The sequence below is a fragment of the Euprymna scolopes genome, chromosome 15, assembly GCF_053919585.1.
Source record: "Euprymna scolopes isolate OS-2025 chromosome 15, ASM5391958v1, whole genome shotgun sequence".
Lineage (NCBI taxonomy): Eukaryota > Metazoa > Mollusca > Cephalopoda > Sepiida > Sepiolidae > Euprymna > Euprymna scolopes.
The window spans coordinates 74,017,498-74,039,990 of NC_136496.1; the positions used below are offsets into that span (position 1 = coordinate 74,017,498).

At 35.0% G+C, this 22,493-nt stretch overlaps 1 long non-coding RNA gene across 1 annotated transcript in view; it reads right to left on the reverse strand.

Moving 5' to 3' along the window:
- Positions 1-22,493, reverse strand: part of LOC145293907 (uncharacterized) — a 352,532-nt gene that overhangs the window by 240,188 nt on the left and 89,851 nt on the right. The window contains exon 3 of the long non-coding RNA XR_013869786.1: positions 13,949-13,970. This is a non-coding gene — a long non-coding RNA (uncharacterized LOC145293907). The remainder of the gene's footprint in view (positions 1-13,948; positions 13,971-22,493) is intronic.

The following is a 22,493-nucleotide window of genomic DNA, read 5'->3' on the forward strand; positions in this document are numbered from 1 at the left end:
AAAATTTCGTTATAAATAAGAAAAATGGGTAATGTCCAAGATCAATTCTCCGAAAAATCAAGCTACCGGAAGGCGATATGGAACGGAACAGAGTCATGGAGCCAAGACACAAAAGATGAAACCATATATGTATATTAAAAAAATTACGTTAGTTTTTACTTCTTGTGTTATAACGGAACCAAAAAATACTTTTAAACAAAAAAAAAAAAAAAAACAACAACAAAAAAACACGTCTTGTATTATCAAATAATAAAACAAATATTTTATCAAAAATAATTAATTTGAGTTTTCCGTGGACGAGTTTTCCATGGGCGAGTTTTCCGTGGACGAGTTTTCCTGTGCCCGGAGAAAATGGACAAGTTTAATCTGGACGAGTTTTCCGAGTATCAGAAAACTCGTCCAAGGAAAACTCGTCTATGGAAACTCGTCCGTTTTTACTAGGTAAGAAAACGGATCCCTTATTGAATAAATATCGATTGAAAACACATCTTCTGACTGTTCTTGAAAAAGATGTTGTTTTTAAAAGAGACTACACATCCCATAATATTTTTAAAAATATTTTTACTTGTTTACTCTTGTTTAAAAAAAGTATTTTTTAAGTGTTCGTTTTTTCTAGCTAGCTTTGTATGTTTTTTAGTGGTTCAACTTATTTTAAAACGTTTATTTAGTTAAAAACAAATAGTGTCGAGTGTTACTTTACAACAAAAAATATCCGACCACATCTTGAGAATCTCGATAATCGGTCAACAATAGAAAATTAAAGTAAATACTGCGAATGATATAGTTTTAAAAAGTGCCCGGAAAACTTGTCCATGGAAAACTCATCTGTTTTTTTGCTAGGTAGGAAAACTGGTCCATTATTGAATAAATATCGATTGAAAACACATTTTATGACCGTTCTTTAAAGAGATATTGTTTTCAAAAGAGAATACACACCCCATAATATTTTTTAAAATATTTTTACTTGTTTACTGTTGAATAAACAAATAAAATTGATTTTTCTAAGTGTTTGTTTACTACCTAGCTTAGTAAGTTTAACTTATTTTAAAGCGTTGATTCATTATAAAAAACAAGTAGTGTCGAGTGTAGTTTAGAACAAAAAATGAGAAATCAAAATAAAAAATCGATCAAAAATAGAAAATTAATAAAATACCGAAGTAGCTATAGTTTTAAAAACTGCCCCCTTCAAGAAGAAAATAAATTTGAATATTGTATAAATAGAATTTAGGGAGGAGGAAGCTTTTTAAAAACTATATTCCCCTCAAAAACAAAACAATAAACAACAACACAAAAAATAAAATTAAAAAGATTCTTGAATACCGGAAGTACAGTTTTCGATAAACTTGATAAATAACTTTCTTTATCTTTATTGATTGCTTTTTTTTCCTAATGATTTTACAATTTTGAATTAGAAATAAAAAAAATAAAAATGATTATACGATAGATTTTCAACACACATCCTCTTTCCCGCCAAAAATATTTCGCTTTTATTTACAGTTAATTTCAATAGTTATATTTCTAGTGTTTAGGCATTACGTTTTCTGGCACTTTTGCAGTATGCAGACGGAGGCAATTTTTATATTTATAAAGATGCTTTTTGGAATATTAAAAAATTATTAAAAAAATAAAAAACAGAAGGGTTCGATTCTTCTGTGGAATTTTCCGGTAGTTTTAGTTTTGTCTTTGTTATTTAATTCGATTGATCTTTTTATTAATACCAAATGCACAAACGCATTGTAAAAAAAAAAAACTCCCCTTATTTAATAATCTGTTTTAATTTCAGATTTTTGTTATTTATTGTTTTGTTTTTTGAGGGAGATATATTTTTTAAAAAGCTGTCTCCCTCTCTAAATTTTATTTTAAAAAACATAAAATTTCTTTTCTTTTGGTGGGGGTATTTTTAAAACTATATCTACCTCATTATTTTCTTTAATTTTCTATTTTGAGCGATTATCGAGACTGCCAAGATGCGATTTTTAACCAAATAAACACTTTAAAATAAATTTAATCATTAAAACCTTACAAAGCTAGATAGAAAACAAACATTTAGAAAAATCGATTTTATTTTTTAAAACAACAGTAAACAAGTAAAAATATGAAAAAATATTATGGGGTGTGTATTCTCTTTTAAAGTCAGTATATCTTTCAAGAACGGTCATAAAATGTGTTTCCAATCGATATTTATTCAATAATTGACCAGTTTTCCTACCTAGCATAAATGGACGTGTTTTCCATGGACGAGTTTTACGCGGACGAATTTTTCATGGGCGAGTTTTCGGTGAACAAAGTTTTCTAAATTCACACACACACACACACACACACACACACACACACACACACACACACACACACACACACACACACACACACACACACATATATATGTATATATATATATATTTGTATTTATAATATTTTGATGAGATACCGCTTCACCAGGAAAAGATACATTTTTGCTCATTTAAAAAAAGTTTCAGCTTTATTATATATGCGCATGATTGTTGATCGATTTAAATATGTTTTAAAGTTTATCTGTGCCTCTTTAAAAATAATCGATCTTTTAAAATAATCGATCTCATCCTGATTATTTTACAATCCGGCACCCTAACCGATTACATTAACTTTGATCACGGTTTTAATTAGTGCAAAAAGTACAGCCACACTCAAGTGTTGTAGAAACACATGCCCATCGATATTGCATCGGTCTATTTAGAATCTGATGATACTCTCGTAGTTAAAACACGTATGTACACGTATGTTGCCAAAAATATCTTATTATTATAAATTTTCCTAATGTGTGTGTGTGTGACGCGGTTTATCTCAGCCTACAGGCAATCCACCCAGGCAAGTAAGGTACCGAAATGAAGCTTATGACCCAGCGAATGTTTTAGTGATATTTATATCCATGTTTGGTGTATGGAAATACAAAAAAAAAAAAAAAATGCAAAAAAATAACGATTTACTAAACAACGTTTTATTTGCTGAATATCTTTCCGGTACAAGGACTCAAGTTTACCCAGCTGGGCAAACTTGAGTTCTTGTTTGTATAAACAATTAAAAGAAAACTTTCCTTTCCGCTATCCAAATACGATGCTGTCCTTTGCACAGTTAATACTGAAATACTGGCATAACAATGCGCCTTAAACTCCACTTTAGATTCAGTAAAATACTCCCTCCCAAATTTCCCATAGCAGACTTAAGTCACACTTTTTATGATCTGATTATCATCCCTTCTCATGTCCGGGATATCATGAAAAACATCTGATATCGTCAAAGCATAATCGCCTGATCTTATCCTCGTTTATAGTGATAAGAAATGCTCTACAAATCTGGCCCCTTTCCTCTTTAAACCCCACAACAAATGCCCTGCCAAATCCTGCTTCCTTGATAACTGAAAAATTGCTTCGATTTATTGTTCAAGAATTCTCGTGAAACAACTGATCCCCTAAATTATCGCCCCTTAATCTAATATCGCTCTTCTTTGCAAAAATCCTTAAATCTATAATCAATTTAATGATACTAAGCTACCGCGTTTCTCTTTTCTTTTTTTTTTACTAGGAAGTCACCACTTACCAACGCCCGAATGCCACTCAAGGATAAAGATTAATGAATGTAAGATGGTAGTGTAGTCTTCGTTAATAGTGTAAATAGGTTACAATTTGATTATTTATGGGGACGACTCAAAAAGAACTTGTTTACATTTGATTTGAAGGCTACCATGTTGTATTCAACCGGGAAACAGGAAAGCGGAGCAATGACCAACAGGCGGGCAGTTATGGGAAAGAGTTTTTTTTTTAATGGAAGCTACATTTAGATTTAGGCACAGATTGAAAATGGAGAAAAACGTATATAGTGGCTATAGAAGTCGAGTATTTTTGTTAAAGTTTGTCAAGGAGGACCATAGATTGGAGCTCAGTCGAGCATTTACCATGAAAATAACGATAGAGCATAGACAAGCTCGTAACGTCTCTTCTGTTGGAAAGGAGTTGCTGGTAAGAGAAAAGCGCATCGCCTATAAGGCTGGATAGGGCGCGGCGAGCAACTCCTGGCCAAATGTGGCAACAATATTCCGATTTAGAGTGGACTTGCCTCTTATACAGATGGCTTAAGTTTCACGTTAATGCTTAAATTTTTTCTGATCATTAGTGCGCATACAGGCATACATGTTTTACTGTGAATGCCCTAACGGTCATCGCTGAGTGCATATACTATATACTGGACAAAGCAGGAAGCTTGGGCGGTAGAGCTTGCTATATCTAAAGGTTTTAACAACGTTTGTCTGTCCAAAAAGAAAGATTCAGATTATTATCAATGGCGGGGCATCTAAAAATGGGATTAATGGGGGGGGTACCCCAGTGATCGATCCTGGACCTTTATTATTACTGATATTCATAAATAAGATCCCTGATGAGATTGTGTCTGAGATGAGTATATTTGTTCAGGCAAATCCTTACAAAATTACCTCTAGCTTTTAGTTGAATTGGGCCATAAATGAATCGTAACATTTAATGCTACTTAGACACAGCTCCTTCTTTAAGAATTATAAAACATCGTATATAGTGGCTGTAGCTAGTCGACTATTTTTTGTGATAGTTAGGCAAGGGGGGCCATAGATTTGAGATCAGTCGAGCATTTGTTATGAAAATCAACCACCGAATGCCATGGCTTATAACATTCTACCCATGCATATACATTCAAACTTCTTAGTCTAACTTTCATAGGTAATATGAATTGGAATAAATACATAAAAGTTACTGCTAAGACTGATGCAGGAAATGTTGGATCCCTCTATCGGGTTAGAAAACTGCTCACATATGCCAGTATCCTTTATTTCTACAAAGCCATCATCTGCACATGCATGGAATATTGTCACATCTGGGTTGGTGTACAAACCGGTAATCCCCCCCCTTTTTTATAGTTATTGTCCAAGAACGAGCCAGTAGTCTAATAGGCCCCGCATTGTCTACCAGTCCCAGCCCTGTCTCATCGCCGCAATGTTGCTTGTTTTACAAGTACTTCAATGGAATATACTCTGACGAACTTGTAGCTCTGGTACTCCACTCGACGTAAATGCATCCGACAAACCTGTAAATCAGCTAAATCTTATCCGTTCCCTCTTGGCGTCTACACATTTCATAAAAGTTTCTACATTAATAACTTCTTTTCCCGAGCAGCTTGTCTTTGGAATTCCTTCCCTGTTACGTGTTTCCCTGATTGTACCAAGAGAAATTTAAATGTAATGTGAGCAAAGATCTTCGCTGCACAAATCCCCTTTAAATCTGGCCCCTAATTCTCAGTAGCTCTTTACATCTCAATGTAAATGTGCCTTGCTATGGGCGAATAAAAGTAATTAAAAAATTACATTAAAATATAACTGTTCTTGATATAGCGCACTATCTTATAATCATCATTGCTTCATAAGACTACAATAAACTACAGTCTTCAAACCCTACACACACACACACACACACACACACACACACACACACACACACACACACACACACACACACACACATATATATGTCGATGACTACAAATATATACTTTGGGTAGAGCACTGTCGTAAATAATCTCACCCGCTACTTAATTGGCTGAAAATGCGAAGCTCGTTGTTTGTTTGTTTGCGAACAGGCGATTTGAGCACTATAAAAGTGGTGGCGGGTGTCTATTTAAATAGACATTCCGACGAGTTATTTACGGGTGTCGATTCCATGGTCGAGTGGGAGAACTGCCGACTGTCAACACGACGGTTCTAGGTTCAATCCTTGGCTTGGGAGAGATGCTAGTTTTGCGGCACCGATTCGTTGCGATACAACGAATCAGCAGGACTGTATGTCGATGACTACAAATATATATATATGTTTATATATAAACACGAAAGACGGTACAAAAATAATGTCTCTTATTTTTAATTTCCACCAAATAAATCAGAGTAGATTGGAAATTGCACTGTTTTAAGTACTGAACTTATTTTTGAACTGAAAGTGTCATCTCTTTGTTGCAGATATTGACCGTGTGAGACTCCGTATATATATGTATGTATTTGTGTGTATATATATATATATATATATATATATATATACATCATCATCAGCAACAGCAGCCGCAGCAGTGACCCTGCCATTTATCAGCGTTGGCGACCACGGCTCTCCAATGCGGGCGGCTATCCATACCTCGAAACAGCTCAACTTTTAAAGATAATTCCGTTCAATCGATTAAGTTGTCCATCAAAGTGCATCTTGGTCGACCTTTCTTTTTCGATCCTGGCATTCTACCAGTCAATACTAGATGTTCTATGCCTCTTTGACAGTAAGTATATCTTAAGAAAAGTCATTTGTCTTTTCATGATAGTTTCCATCAGCAATCCTTTAGCGCATCCAGATCCAGCCCATATTTCCTCGTTAGAAATGTGATCTTTCCAAATGACTCCTAACATTTGTCTCACAAACGAATTTTTTGTGCTATTAATACATGTCTGCATTTTGGGGCAGATAGTCCAGCTTTCGCAACCATATAACAAAGACCAAACATACGCCTTAAGAATGTGGTGTGTACTCTGGAACGCGACCTTATATCACACCACGATCGTTCTGTAGATGTAATCCATGATTGAAGGTTACTGGATTTGTCCACCCGAGTAATTGATGCGGTTCCAATTGTTAAATCACACGTAGGTATGACTTCTTTGCCAGATATAATCATGCTAAAAGTTGTCTTTGTATTTAGGTTGAAGCCAAACCTTTCGCTCTTATTTATTAATATTTCTGGAAGTTTCTGGAGATCTTCTTTAGATGTTGTAAAAAGGACGGCATCATCCTCATAACGCAAAACCTACGGATATCCCAGTACAGCTGTTGAAATAACGTCCGTTACCGATTTTTCCTTTCAAAAAAAAAAAAAAAGAATAAAAATAAATAAATAAAAATAAATAAATAAATTCGTTCTTGCAACAGTTGCTTCCTGATAGCGCTAAAACAAAACGCCTGTTGACTTGATTTCCTTCCTTTCCACCCCTCTGTCACTTCTCACACCGTTTTTATTTATTCTCCTCTCCATCACACGACCTGTAAACATGTGACTCGTGTTTGGTATAAAAGCTCAATCAATCTTCACGGCGTTTCTCTTTCAGATCCCACCTAAAAGTAAGTTCGTTATTGTTGTCGTTTTTTCGTACAGTCACACAAGGCACAAACACGTGGGCGCGCTTGCTCCTTTGATGACTATTACAATCCAGATGACAGAGAATGCTTTCACTGTACAAAGAAATAAGTCATTACGCACCTTTGTCTTAATCCTCTTTGGATTTTCGTCCAACCACTTAACTCGTCATCCATTCTTACTGTAGCCGTTTGGTCCCAGTATTCGTAATATTCGCATATCTTTTTTTATTATCAATATATAGTGATTGTAACATCTCCAGCAGCGGTTCATGACGTACTCGATCAAATGCTTTACTGTAATCTAGAAAACACAGATACAAATCTTGTTGGTATTCTATTGACCGTTCCGCAAGTTGTCTTAAAATAAACGTGTCATTTCTTGTTCCTTTATCTTTGACAAAGCCACATTAAACATCAGATATTTCAAGTGTTATAGATCTTCGTATACATTGTAATAATACTGATAGAATGAGCTTGGTTACGTGGCCCATTAAGCTAATCGTGCAATGTCATTCACACTCAACGGCACTGGGTTTCTTTGGCCAGGCTGTGAATATTGATTTTGTTAAATCCGTTGGAAAGTCACCTGTATCGTAAATCTCATTTGCGATTTTTGTTATTTTCTTAAATCACAAATCGCATCAGTTTCAGAAGAATTTCTCAGTTTCGCTTTCTTGTTTGTTGCTCTAATTTCACATTTTAAGATTGGTGGGCATTCAATGTACTTGTGTATAACTAGTTCCTCACCCCCCGAGTGTCGTCAAACAGGTCTCCAATGTATTCTTCCTACCTGTTCAAGATCTGTTCTTTCTACATTAAGATGTTTCTATTCTTCGCTTTTATGCAGACCGAGGTCGAGCACAGATTTTCTTCAATGTATTTGAGTGTGCGCAGTAGATGGCCGTTGCTCTATCTCTGCATACCTTTCATTCCGCCACCGTTCTTTTTCTTCTTTACATTTCTTTCTAATAAATTTATTTAGGTTTTTGTATTGATGACTATTTGTGCTTATTTGCCGTCTTTTATCCGCCATGATTATTATCTCCTTTGTGATCCATTGCTTATTCTTTATCTTGACTTTGCATGGCACTACATCCTCCGCAGTCTCAGAAATAACTGGTCAAGTCGAGCCCAGCTCATTTGTTACAGCTCCTCGATGTTCCAAGTCGTCGTATAGTGCTGATAGTGCAGTAAACTTATGCTTCACGCTTACATTGCATTTGTATTGTAAATGTGTGTCTGGTATTAACATTTCGTAATCTAGGGATATTGGTCTTTTGTAGTTGAATGTTTTACGAAGTTTTACATTTACGTTTTCAACGCCTAGGTTATTATCACGGTTGCAGTCAGTGCCTGGATATGCTTGGCAATTGGATACACCATTACGGAAAGGTTTATTTATCTGATCCAGACCGACTTCATGCATATATAAACGTTTATTAAGGTGTATATTTATTATTAATCGTAATCTTTTCAGTGTTAAACTTGGATGGATGTTAATTTTTTAACAACAGATCATATATAAATAAACAATAGAATGTTAAATAGTCGTTAGATCAATATTATGTTTTTTTACAAGGGAGTAATCGCTTGTCAAGGCCCGGAGGTCACTCGGAGATCACAGTTAATAAGTGTACACCGTGATTAACGGCAATGGGGGAAATTGGTTGGGAATATGTGTGTATTTTTCTAGTGGATAGGAAGGAAGTTTGGTTACTTTTTATTTTTCCGATGTTTCTAAACGAATGGAAGTAAAATGTCATGTTGCAAAGTTAAAGATAAATTTAGTTTGGTGTTAGGTTACGAGGGGCGTGCAATAAGTAATGCCCCTGACACACTTCCAGTTGTCTGATCTAGCTGAAATTTTGCATGTGCAATGATTTATATCTCTACGGGTTATGTGGCAAATTACAGCTCTGAACTAATTGTGGTTTCTGCTTTACAAGTGTTTGAACTGAGTCAGGTGTGAAATGGAGCCTGTTGAATGTCGAGCAGTGATCCGGTTTTTATATTTTAAAGGACGCACACCACAGGAGACTTTTGATGAAATGAAAGAAATTTATGGTGATAATGCCCCATCATATGACCTTGTAAAACGCTGGCATCGTGAATTTAAACATGGCTGAAAGTCTGTGGAAACAGCTCCCAGACCTCGTCGCCCCCTTTCTGCCATTTTGGAAGATCGGCGCATTACTATTCGCCAAATAGCCCAAGATTTCAAGATTAGTACAGGGTCTGTGGAAACTATCATTCATGACCATTTGCATATGCATAAGGTGTCTGCCAGATGGATTCCCAGGTTGCTCACACCATTCTAGAAGCGAGAACGCGTCGAGTGCTCGAGGATGAACTTGGAGATGTGCCAAGAAGATGAGTCAAAGTTTTTTAAAAGACTGATTACACAGGATGAAACCTGGGTCCATCACTATGATCCAGAGACCAAAGCCCAGTCAATGCAGTGGAAGCACTTTGACTCACCGCCCCCAAAGAAGGCAAGGATGCAGCCCTCCGCTGGCAAGGTCATGCTCACAGTCTTCTGGGACCAGGACGGAGTAGTGATGACAGATTTCCTGGCAAAGGGTACCACAAAGATTTCGATGCTCTTTGTGCATTTTTTTCAAATTTTTTGAATAAATTATATAAGACATAAATACATTGTTTTCTCGGAAAATTATAACAATAAAATTTAAAATCCAGAAAAAAAACAGCTTCCTCTAAAAAAGATTTTGTTCAGTTGACCCTCAAAAAATCACATCACAATTTTTTTTCTAAATTTCAGGCATTATAAAATGTCGGTCAAGACAACACCAACTTGATGATTGATGTTTAGTGGTGTGGGACTTTTAGTTGGACTTAAAAACATACGAACATTTAAGCAAACAGACAACTCTCTTTAATAAAAAATGGGGAGGAAATGTAAAAGTGTAAGGGTGAGTATGAAAGAAAAGGAGAAACGGATCAAATACACCGAGCTAGCCAGAGAGTTAAAAGAGATCTGGAAGATGAAGAAAATCTAAATAGTACCGATAATAGTAAGAACACTAAGAACAATCCCGAAAAACTTTGAAAAAAGAATGGGAGAAATTGGAATCAGAGGAATAGCTGCAAAGATACAATGACTAACGATAAGGAAAACGGCTGAAATAATGAGGAAAACCCTTGAATGCGGAGAATAATACACATGAAACACACGCGTGAGCAAGACAAACTGCTGCAGAGACAAAACATGGATAAGCTTTACAGGGAATAAAGAACAATGAAGCTGCGTATCAACAAGTTCTACATCCCCATCACGCATCCCCTCCCATTGTCCCATCACCCCCCCATAATATGTGTGAAACCAAATAGCCAAGAAGGGTCAAGGAAGAGGGAGAGACCAAGGAGAGAACGCTGACCAGGCCTCCGCTGGACAAGCACGAAGATAACTGGGACCTTGGGGAGGCTTAGTCTCATTCAAATTCCAGTAAAGACCAATGGCCGCTTTATTAGTAACGGAATAAATGTTATGTATTTGTAATCGATTGTAAACATTTAAACTGTAAAATACGAATTGAAAGATGTTCTAAAAACTCGTGAAATAGTCATCCTTGTCTGGAATTAAGAAAACGAAGTGAAAACAATAACTTAATCGATACTATTGATAATAAAATTGATTTTGAAAGGAAAGATGAAGCGGATTGTATTTCCACAATGTTATTACAACATGAGCATTTTCCTATTGGTTCCAATAGTGTAGATGTGCAAGAAAATAATGCAAGCAGAAAAGAAGAATTCTCACTTCATGTAAAGTATTATGATATAACTGTTATTCGTAAACAGCACTATGGAAATGTGATTTTCATTTCTGTATTAAGTTTTGAATGGAAATGGCATGGATATATTTAGAAAAGCTAATGAAAAAGAAAACCAGAAAAATAAACTTGTTAGTAAATTGAAAGTATACAAGCCGAAAATAGTTGACTGTTTTTATATACTTTTTTTTTCAATCGTAATCCTTTGAGATGAGTAATTTGTATATTTATTTGCGGACTATTATCCTCACCTTCATGGTTGTTGTTAAGAGGCCTCTTATCAATATTGAACTCAAATCTATTTAGTTCAATTAGGGAGGTATTTTTCTCAATAGGGAATAATTTTTAAAATAAGAACGTCATTATTTAAGCATGTTCTGTACCATTCTGCACAAGTAAACAAAGCTCTAATGATAGGTAATTTTCTTTCGCAACAAAAAGTTATAATTAGAATTGGTGCAAAACATGAATAAAGAAAAACAAAATAAAAGCACCAATAATTTTATAAATATTGGAAAACCAGAAGAGTGCCCGATTCAAAGTTAGCAGCAAACGGTGTTTATATATACATACATATAGTAATTCATAAAATATATATGGCGATTAAGCTACACTGAATATTCCGCGTTTCATCCACTCTAGGACTCTTCAGGCTTAAGCCTGAAGAGTCCTAGAGTGGATGAAACTTAAAGCTTAATCGCCATATATAGTTTATAAATTATTAACTAGCTCTACCTACGTATTGAGCACTTTTGAAGTAAATACTTAAAGTTTACGCATAAATCTATACTTTCGTATATTAATTTTATGTGAGTAAATGAAGTAGTTATACATGATGATTGCAACGTCTTGTCAGTAGTGCTAGTCTGAAACTTTCTACATCCCGACATAATACATACACACACATATATATATATATATGTATATATATATATATATATATATATATATGTATATATGTATGTATGTATGTATGTATGTATGTAGTTATACATACATATATGCACACACACACACACACACACACACACATATATATATATATATATATATATATATGTATTATGTCGGGATGTAGAAAGTTTCAGACTAGTAGTTGTTGTTTCACCACGTTTCGGCCAACTAATCCTCTGGCCTTCTTCAGGTGATAAACCGCGACGCGATAGGAATGCCAAGTCTCATAATTATATCCTCAGTAACCACTGCCTTCTGCAGTTGTTGTTTCACCATATTTTGACCAACTAGTCCTCTAACCTGCTTTGGGTAGGATTGAAACCGCTATCTTCAGACAATGCTCACCTGGAAGTATAAAGATTCAACGCATCTCTTCACTGCACCACGGTGGTGAGACAACAGTAACAATTACGAAAGGCAGTAATTACTAAGCATTACTATCCCATCGCGGTTAATCACCTGAAGAAGGCAAGAGAATGAGTTGGCCGAAACGTGGTGAAAGAATAACAGCTATGAAGATGAAGACAGCGGTCCGCAAACAAATAAATAAATGAATGGTTTTAATTTTATTTTTTATTGTGGGTTAATGTTAGAAAAGTATATTTTTTAAGGAAATCGCTCCAGACAAGGCATGAAGCCACGCGATATAAGGAACTAAAAAAAACAAACTATAATAATTATGTATAAGATAGCAAAATAACACATTGTATGTGACGTCAGTTACATTTAGTTTATCTACGTTTAATGTTATTTTTTTTTCAAAATGTAAATTAGAATCGCATGATTTTGTCGATGTCATTTTAGTATTGCTGGCGAACAGTTTTGTGTATAATACGTGTTATGCAAATGAAAAAAATAGTAATGTGCGATTTGTCTGTATTCGTAGTAAGTATATCTAATTACATGAAGTGGCCCTGTATAACAATAAATGTAATAATATTTTCCGTTTTTACTTACTGAATTGTGTATCGTACGACGCAATGTTTTTTTAATGGGTTTTGTAAGCTTCGCAAATTCTAGTCAAAATTATGATAAAGTTTTTAAGCAGCCAAAAAATTAATAAGAATTAAAGTTGTAAAAAGCGGTGCTCATGTACTCGGAAAAAAGAAAGCAGAACAGGCAAAAGATAATACCATGTAACGATTAAATGAAACAATGACGGTCTTTTCTGATATGTGGATCCGATGAAGTAGAGTACTAAGAGATAGTAAAAGTTTTAGATAATGAGAATATACTCCTACTCCCTCTAAATATGACTGTTTGGTCGGAATTAATATAAGAAATTATAATATTGAATAAAACTGACTGATAATTTTAGGAAATATGCACCAGGCGATGGCTGGTAGCGAGTCACTATTGGAATCTTGTGTTTCGCCTCTGTGTAAAATCCTATGATATTTGACTTAAGAGGTGAACAAGCAACTTAAAAAAAAATATATATGTATACATTGATAGAAAGTTTATTTTGGAATTTTTATATATGCAACTCTCAGGAGTGCAAAAATCGTGACCGGAAAAAAACAAAAAAAAACAAAAACAAAAAAAAACAATAAAAACAAATAAAAAACAAAACAAAAACAAAAATAAAAACAAAAAACAAAACAAAACAAACAAAAAAGCACAAAACAATAATAAACAAAAAACAAAAGAAAACAAAAAATAAAAAACAAAAAAACAAAACAAAGCAAACAAGAACAAACAAAAAAAAACAATAACAAACAAATAAAAACAAAACAAAAAAACAAAAAATAAACAAAAAACAAAACAAAAAACAAAAAATAAACAAAAAACAAAACAAAGCAAACAAAAAACAAACAAAAAATAACAATAAAAAAACAAATAAAAACAAAACAAAAAACAAAAAATAAAAACAAAAGGAAAAAAATAAAAAACAAAAAGCAAAAACAAACACAAAAACAATAACACTAAAATTGATATAGAATGCATAAAATAGAGTTCCAAAGATGGATGTGGGTTCCCTGCTAATTCTTAGACGCCAAAATTATATACAAGCAGAGTTAAGAAAATTGTATAACTTACCCAAATGTCATGTGGATAATGGCTGTAAGTAAATAAAGAAAATTATAAAGTGAAATAAGAAACATTATTAAAGTAATTAAATAAATCTATATAAATAAAACAAAGGTTCTTCTTACACATTTGAAGTCACGATAATGTCTTAAAATGAAAATAAAACAAAATACTGATACAAATCCACCAAATAAATGTTACGGTAACATTTATTTGGTAGATTTCTGTCATATTTTAAATTTATTTTCAGGTCATTATCTAGAATCCAAAGATGTAACCCAATCATGTCGGCCATCTGTTCTTGTTCTTACGATATGTTCGACATCACTTGTTTTTATAACGAAATAAACGTTTTAAAATAAGTAAAAACACTAAGTAGAAGAGTAACTTATCTCCCCTTTGATAAAATTTATTTGTTATTTGCTTTTTATCACTTTTCGTACCTAAGTCTATTGAAAAACAAGCTGAACGTTTCTATTATATAAAACAAGTTTTATTTGATTATTTGTAAGAAAAACATTCCAGTTAAAAATGTTTTAATTAATTATGTGCAATAAAACTATAAAAATTTATTTTATTTTGCTATTTGGCGATATTAAAAGAATGATTAAAGCAAATGATTAATTGCGCCACAAATTCCAGGACTTTAAATGTAACAGAGCGCGGACGCGCGTATGCAAATACACACGAAATGAAGTCACCAATAAAGAAAAAAAGACTATAAAAATGAGAAAGAAAACGATCACGTTAGAGACATGAATAAAGTTCGAGATCACATTAGAGACGTGAAGAACGTGAGAGGTGTGAATCACGTTCGAGAGATGTGAATCATGTTCGAGGCGTAGATGACGTCACGGTCGTAACACTGAGAAAATAAATTTTGTACAACAACAAAAAAGTGAGTCGAAGTTCTTTTCTATTTTTAGCCTCCTCTGCGACTGAGGCTACAACGTGTTGGTTCCCAAACAACGTTACACTAATAGGTATTAGGTTTTTCATAAACACTTCTTATCAACTTCCCACTCCAGAATCAGAAGTTGCCATCAAGTAGACCGTTTCTAGTTTTTTTAATTTGATTTTAAATTTGATCGTTAAAACTTAATTTTGCCAATTTTCTGTATAATAACATTTTCTTGGGGCTAGAAAATTAAAATTAGTGCCCGCCGGCGATTTAATCATTGAATCAAATTTCTATTTTCAAAACTTAAAAAAATAAATTGAATTTATGTAAAAATGGCAACGGTAAAAATTTTATGTAGGCTTTTTTCAGATATGCATAACAATTTAATTTAAAGTAGTTATAAAATAAAAACATAATTACTCTTCTCCGTACTTCTAAAGAATTTGAACCTAACCAAATCAACTCTTAAAAAATTAAGCCAAAATATAGATTAGGGTTAGTTTTCAGTTAGTTTACAGTTGAGTTTAAAGAAAGTTGGATTCAAATTCTATAGGGGTTTGCCTTTTTCGATTATTTTGTTATTTATTTCTGAAGTTACATAACGAAAATGAATGTTTAGAATTGATATAATAATAATTTCAACACAATTAATGGATACATGTTAGATGAGCCAAAATATTTTTAATCAAATTAAAATATAAAAAACGACTGAAAATTCGATTGCACACACACACTCACACACACACACACACACACACACACACATAGGGCTTAGCATACCCAAATTACCACCCATCTTGTATTGGCTAAACTCATTTTTGCTTAACTTCGGTGATCTAACAAGGACTGCTATGTAAACGTGAATATATATATATATATATATATATATATATATATATATATATATATATATATATAAAGATGAAATAATTTTATCAATTAGAATAATAGATAGTAAGTAGTTCACAAAGGAACACAAAAGAAAGCTGAACTGGGATTGTTGGTCAAGGTGTGACAGGGACCGTAACAAAAAGACCGAACAATGGATGTAGATCTATTTAGAGTTGGTTTGCGGGCACCTTGAGAGAGGGCTATGCGTATAGCGACAGTTCACGAGTGTTAGGGATAGTGGGAACCACTCTTGGGGTTGCGACAGTCGAGGACAGGTGCCATTTGAACACAATTAAGACAGTTGCCAGTTGGAGACAGTCGAAGGCAGATCTTGGCTCGAAAGAGATGGGGGAAATAATTGATCAACCAAATAACGAATACAATCTTGACAGTATACATAAATGTGGAGCTTAGCATGTAGAGGCTCGATAGTGACACGTACACAAACACATACACACAGTGCAACTGATATTTATGAATGTGTTGGAGTTTCTGTTTTGTTTTATTTTGTTTTTATGCTATTAACCTATGCACACCCTATCGACAGCCGCCAATGTGAAAGACGACCACAAGCTGAAGAAAAATTCATGGAAACAGTGTTGAGGTTGACGACGATGTCGAACGGGGTTCACGTGGTAATAGAAATGCACATTAAAAATAAAATAAAAAACCAACAAATAAATTATATGTTAATATCATCTATTTTCCGATAATATTTCGAGATAACTTCCCTCATCAAAGAGATATAAACATATATGTAAAATCGGCAGGTCTGCATTATACGGACGGCGCCATTGTTAGGTGACGATGGCTCCAATTTCTTCATGATCACATAACACGACAAATAAATAGCAAATAAAATTGTTTTTTTTCCGAATACAAAAATATTTGAAAACCAAAATATTTAACATGTATCAAAATATAATTGTAAAAACATTTATTGAAAAGTATGCGTAAGAAAATATAATTTTAATAAAACAATTTTTTAATGAAAGCAACATTGGATTTTTTGTTTCCAAAACATTGTTGGAATTAAAGTAAAATTGGATTTATTTGAACGCTTTTCGAATTAAAACAACATTGGATTGTTTTTTCCAAAACATTTTTTGAATTACAAAAAAGGTTATACATATTATATATTATAATTCTAATTTTTTAATTAATAAGTTGAATGAAATGAAATAAATGTACTTGGTCGACTTATTGTCACTGTTCTTTGACCGAGAAGTGCCACCTGGCGACAGTTTAGTGAAATGCACCCCCCCCAAAAAAATGACACCGTCTGTGTGATACAGAAATGCCGTAAAATCTATTTTATATTTATTTATTTTGTGGCGTTGCACTTGCCCTAAACTTCGTCGGGTCATGCATTCAGGTGCTGAAGAATATTGAAGATTAAGAATATAAATTGGATTGGCATTAGTTCAGGAATCAGTACAAGGTTTCGATCAACAAACGGGCAAATATATCGGTCAACGATTTTCGTTAATACTGAAAAACTGCTCGAGTGTAAACATCTTTTTGTCCTAATCCACACACACACACACACACACACACACACACGCACACACACACACACACACACACACACACACAACACCACACACACACACACAGAGCCATTCGAAGATTAAAAAAAAATAATTAAATGAAAGGATTGTCGACTAAAAAATGAGGAATAATCAATAGTATAAACTAAGTGTGATTACTTATGGGGAACGGTTTCTAACAAATACTTGTTGACATTAGATTTGAAGATAAATATGTCGTAATCTACATGGTAGCAGTCCTGCGATAATGTGTTTTAGGAACGGGTAACACTTGGAAAGTACTTCTCTTCATGACAACTACGCCAGATATTAGGCGCAATGAAGAAGAAATGAAAGTGTTTTTCTGTTATGATAGAGAACGAGTCCTTGATTTTTTTTACAAGGAGAAAGATTAGAGCTCAGTCAAGTACATTCTATGAAAATAACGATAGAATAGATATCAAAACAGGCAGACAGAGATTGATGGATAGATAGAGAGAGAGAAAGAGAGAGAAAGAGAGAGAGAGAGACGCACACACAGAGAGGAAGAGGAACAAAAGGAAACTACACCCCCACTCAGTAAGTAAAGAGTTGTTGGGAAGAGAAAAAAGAATTCCCATTAGACTTCATATTTGATTTTATATGTCCAGACAGAAAATAGCGGCACTATGACAATTGAAATATAATTCATATTTTATCTTTCATTCAAATTGAGTTTTGCATGAAATATCTATTTATTAGTATTTATCTAAAAAACGTGTACCCATCAACTCTTGTATTTATTGCTATATCACGTTTGTGACCGATGTTACATTCAGATAGGATCACATCTGTTCTCTCGATCGACAATCGCCGCCAACCCCAATAGTTTATCGATGCCATTCTCTTTCATTTTCCCTTCTGGCCGTCTCATCGTCGCTCACATTGACGGTTTCGGTGTGTGTAGGGGGGCACAAGTTCATAAGTATTAAAAAAAAATAAAAAATAAAACACTAATTATGACACGTTTCTGTATATAGCAGTTGGGCTTTTGATGAGTGTGTGCCACCATCGTCGGAAACAACCCTTCAAATGCTAATGACCCAAACTTCGTCTTCTGTCATAAACTGTCTCTAAGTACTGTAAATTGTCGCAAAACTCATTGCAATTCCTAAAACTAACCTTCAATATGTTTGACTATATATGTGATCTTTTGTCCGCCACACCTTGTCTGTGTATTGGTGAACAACTTCCTATACCTTTGTTCTGCGGATAAACTTATTTCCACTTTTTGTTACGTTTTTCTTCTTTTACTGAAGGTTTTTTTAGGGGGGGGATCAGTATCACACCTCTTGCTTTCACGTTTGTACATTGTTCATTTGTGCATGGTGATATTTTCCTTTACATTTGAAAATATTCATTTGTATACGTTGGGGTTCTTATGCTTTAGAAATAGTCTTATTATTTGGATTCTTTGAACTACTTTTCTCGACTTGAGTGTTATTTTCACAACGATTCGGTCGATGTAACCTCCGACCTTCTTCAAATATTTTCTTGTCGAACTCAGGAATTGTTCTGTCAAACTTGGAAATCATTCTGTCTAACCTGGGAATCTGCGGGGAATTTCCCATGTACTTCCACCCGTCACCCATGATGAGTAATCAGAAAATGTGTTTTTGAGTATTGCTTGCGATCGAGGATAGAGTACTTGATAAAAATCAGCTGTGAGTTACATTCTTCTGGAAGTTGAAGTTTCAATCTTCAGTACGGGCGATACTTAGAATACAATTGCGAATTGCTTAGGTTTTCGACCCAGTCATGGCTGACGAAATGAGAGGATAATATCTCTGTGGATTAAATAAAGGGTCCAGTCCGAAATTTCTACAGAAAGGTTTTAAAGTTCAACTAGATACACCTGTAGAAGGTTGGAGGTTACATCGCCCGAAACATTATGAAAATAACACTCAAGATGAAAATGGTAGTCCGAATAATCCAAAATAGTACGAATAATCAATCCTCACCTCAAAAATCCAGAAGCATAATTAAAACTCCTATACTGTTTAATTAAGCACTGCCATTCTTAAAACCGACACTATTCTTCCTATCAAATAGTACCTTGCATCTAGTGCTTGTGTCCACATAATATTATATTAAAAAAGCAACATGTTCTCCCTACACAATTCCTCGCCTTATTGCATTCTTGCAAGGATGTTCTTTCGTAGTTATGCAACAATGCAAACGTTTACGTGTACATTAGAATTTTAATGCTGCATTACTTCCCTTTTAATTTGAGTTCCAAATGTCTCACAATCACAGTCTAATAAGTAACATTGGTTGCTATTAATGCAGTCACTAATCATAACAGCACAATTAAATTTTACCTCGTGCCATCCACGTCTCCCATGACCGAGACTGACCGGGGCTCTGAAATTAACGCTTCACAACAGCACACAAAAATTTAATTTAGAGAAATGCCCTTTTCGTCTGTCAGTGGCAGAGGGATGAGGGCATTGAAAGTTACGAAGACTTGGGACCCCTTGGCCCCTTTGTTTATCATCCAGCTTAAGTCATTCAATACTCGCAAGTTTTGCACCAAAACTTGCAAATGATTTCGCACACCTATTTCACCCTATCCTTTTAGCTATCTGGCATCACGCCCGTTTATGATACCCAGCAGATCGGGCTGACATCCAAGTACGCACCAAGTAACCCTATTTTTGTTACCTGCAGCTAAAAAAAATAATACTCGCCCTTACATAGTGCAACATTTAATACTAAACACAGGTAAAGTACTCCTATAGAGTTTAAAGTTTGGGGACATATTTTATTTGGGGGGGGGGTCACCACTTATCAAGGCACGGAGACCATTATAAGAGTTAATGAGTGTTAGGTAGATGGCGAGAAACCACCGTGATGATCAGTAATGGTGGAACATGGGTTAAGTTTAATTATGCCAGAGGACCGCTCACCAAGTACTTATTTACATTAGATTGAAACCGCCCATGTTATAGACAGCTGGGGAGCAGTTCCACCGCATTGAGTTCCACAAACGGACAGTTCTCGTAAAGGAGTTCTGTTAATGGGATGTTCATTTAGCTTTAGGCACAGATATAGAGGAAGGGTAGTTGTTGACAGTTGTTATAGCTAGACGAATATTTGGTACGAAAGTTTTACAGGAGGGCAACCGAGCACTTAACATTAAAGTAACGATAGAGCAGAGCAAGACTCGCATATTCTCTTCTGTCACAAAGAGGTAGTAGACAGGCAGAAAGGTCCCCGACCATTAGATTTTAATGACGATTTTGTACCAGGTCAAGTAGGAACTCCTTCTTAAATGTGACAGGAGTACTTAATCCAATGATTTAATTGACTATTGTATATCTACCCTTTGCGACCAAGGCCGCCAACCCCAAGTATTTCCTTCTGTATCAGAAAACACGCTACGTGATGTTACCAAGCTAATCAAAAACCTTGATTCCAGTAAAGCAACTGACCCTGACGGTATTTCAATCATAGTACTAAAAAAAACCCTTCAACCAGAACTAGCACCCATACTTACAAAACTGTTTAAACGTTGTCTTAAGGAGAATTGCTTCCCATCACCCTGGAAAATCTCATCAATATGCTCTGTATTTAAGAATTCAGGTGATCGCTCATCTCCCTCTCAATACAGGCCAACAAGTCTCTTGTGCGCCATGAGTAAGTTGTTGGAATCTTTGTTAAATAAAGTAAGTAATCAACCATCTCAGCAAAAATAACCTACTTAGTGACACGCAATATGGTTTCCGTTCTGCTAGATCTACAGTAGATGTGCTTACAGTTATATCTCATATGATTAGCGAATCTCTCGACAGAGGCAACCTTTCTAGGGTAATTGCGCTTAACATATCTAAGGCCTTTGATAGGGTATGGCATAAAGGTTTACTTCACAAGATCTCTAGCTATGGTATAGCTGGAAATGTCTTCTCAATTATTAAATCATTTTTCTCTGATAGGTTCATAAGAGTAGTAGTTGATAATCAAACATCACAGTATTAATGCTGGAGTCCCCCAGGAGTCCATCCTGGGCCCAACTCTCTTCCTGACCTACATTAATGATCTTCCAAATCACATCCTTACATCATTCGTAGATATTTATGCTGATAACACTACCATTTATGGTAGCACATCTAAGACCGTAAACGACCAAGTTCTCTCCGATTCTCTCTCCTCTGATCTTGAGCACGTGGTAAAATGAAAGGAGTGGCTGGTTACTTTTAATGCATCTAAAACCAAGCTTCTATCTTTACATCATCAACGTTCTGATCTCCATCTGGCATCAATTGAAATGAATGGCTCTCGTCTTGGGGAGGCATCATGTTTTGACAAGCTTCTGGGCTTGACCTTTACTCCTGATCTGAAATGGAACACGTACATCAAATCTGTTGTCAAGGCCGCTGAAAAAATGGAAGGATCCAGTAGATATCTAACTGCTCATGGAATGCTCTATCTATATAAGACCCAGGTACATCCAAGCATGGAGTACTATTGCCACATCTGGGCCAGAGCTGCTAGAAAAGACTTGTCCTGCCTTGATACAATTCAAAATAGACTTCGTAACCTCGTAGGAGATGTCCTTTTCTCTTCCCTGCAACCTCTATCTTACAGAAGAGATGTTGCGAGTTTGTCTCTGGTTTATCGTTATTTTCATGGAAAGTACTCGACTGAGCTTCAATCTATGCCCCCCTCGCCAAACTTTCACAAGAAACACTCGTCTAGCCGAAAACACTATCAATAATTTCCCCCACTCTTTATATGTGCCTAAACCTAAACGTCGATTCCATGAACAAAGCTTATTTCTTAGAACTGCACGTCTGTGGAACTGTCTTCCGTTTTCCTGCTTTCCAGCTGACTACAATCTGATAGTCTTCAAGTCCAACGTAAACAAGTTTCTGATGAGCCGTTCCATTTAAGTTAACAAATTTACCGAATTTCCATTATTAACGATTACTATATTGTCCAATTGACTACTGTACACTATTTAACCCTTATCATGGAGTGGTATCTGGCCTTGATAAGTGGTGATGCCTATGCAAAAAAAGAAAAAAACCCAGCCGAGCACTTACCATCAAAGTAACGATAGAGCAGAGCAAGACTCGCATCTTCTTCTGTGACAAAGAGGTAGTAGGGAGGCGAAAAGGTCCCCGACCATTAGATTTTAAAGACAATTTTGTACCTTATCAAGTAGGAACTCCTCCTCAAATGTGGCAGGAGT